The following is a 1,498-nucleotide window of genomic DNA, read 5'->3' on the forward strand; positions in this document are numbered from 1 at the left end:
ATCTACCAATGATGCAAAGGTTTTTGTTGAAATTCAACTAAGAAATTAACATTTTCCCTGTCACTCAGTTGCTCTTGCAAAGTAGTTGGAAGGTATTCCATTATCATAGTTTTCACAAATAAATTCAAAACCCATGGAAATTCTTCATTTGGAAGATTCTGTTCCTATGTTTTAAAAGTATAGAAATTGAAGATTTTAAACAGGACACAATTTTTAATGACAAAAATTTGATTTTTAAGGATCTCTAATCAAATTGGCTTTATGTTATCATTAACTAATATCCTAAAGGACAGTATGCTTATGGCAAGTATAAGCATTAACAATACTAGGTATAAATGCATATTTCAAATAATCTTTAAAATTTAACATTTTCTTATTCAGAGGATTATAGATTTAGAGCTAGAAGGGCCCTTACAGGCCATTGAGTCCAACTTTCCTATTTTACAGATGAAGAAACTGAAGTACAGGGATTGCTCATTTGCATTTGCATAATTTTTTTATCTTCAGTCTTTTTAAGTCAATTGTATATTTTATGAAAGTTAGTTTTGGGCAGGCGCGGGGCGGGGGGGAGCGGCGAGTAAAATGGAAGATGAGGAGGTCGCTGAGAGCTGGGAGGAGGCGGCCGACAGCGGGGAAATCTACGTCTCCTCCCAAAGTGCCCATCGTTATTCAGGACGATAGCCTTCCCTCAGGACCCCCTCCTCAAATAAGGATCCTCAAGAGGCCTACGAGCAACGGGGTTGTCAGTAGCCCCAACTCTACCAGCAGGCCAGCCCTCCCTGTGAAGTCCTTGGCCCAGCGCGAGGCTGGATACGCCGAGGCCCGCAAGCGGATCCTCGGTAGTGCCAGCCCTGAGGAAGAACAAGAGAAGCCCATACTTGACAGGCCGACCAGGATCTCCCAGCCCGAAGATAACAGACAGCCCAGTAATGTGAGCAGGCAGCCCCTGGGTCCTGATGGTTCACAAGGCTTCAAGCAGCGCAGATAAATGTGGGTGCGAGAGGATGCTGCCACCGCTGCCCCTGCCACCACCAGGGTCGTCCGCCACGGGTTGCACTGCCGCGGCAGACAGCTGGACTTGAGCAGAGGGAACGACCTGATTTACTTGCACTGTGATCCCCTTTGCTCTGCCCACTCTGACCTTGAACCCCATGCACTGTGACCCCCAACCCCCTCCTCCCACTGTGATTGGCACATCGACAAGGGCTGTCCCAAGTCGCTGTAAAAGGAGAAGGTGGGGGCATGAGGTGCGTAGGGGGGCCCACCGAGGACTCATAGCAGAGAGTCAGATGGTGCCACTTGGGGTGAAGCTAGTGCCAGCAATAACAGTTTATCATGCTCATTAATTTGGGATTTCAAAACACAAATGGGAACTCCCCCAAACATGCATGTCTTCATCACTTAAATAGCAAGTTCCATTTGAAAAAAAAAAGTTAGTTTTGTTGAAACTTATAACATAACTTGTAAATCTATTTAACCAGGCATACATAAAATACAA

General features: G+C 45.4%; 1 pseudogene; it reads left to right on the forward strand.

Annotated features, from left to right (window-relative positions):
* The first annotated feature begins 582 nt into the window (after positions 1-582).
* Positions 583-1,045, forward strand: LOC141493918 (SUZ RNA-binding domain-containing pseudogene; annotated as a pseudogene).
* Positions 1,046-1,498: the final 453 nt, after the last annotated feature.

Source organism: Macrotis lagotis, chromosome 7 (genome assembly GCF_037893015.1).
Source record: "Macrotis lagotis isolate mMagLag1 chromosome 7, bilby.v1.9.chrom.fasta, whole genome shotgun sequence".
In the NCBI taxonomy this organism is placed as follows: Eukaryota; Metazoa; Chordata; class Mammalia; order Peramelemorphia; family Peramelidae; genus Macrotis; species Macrotis lagotis.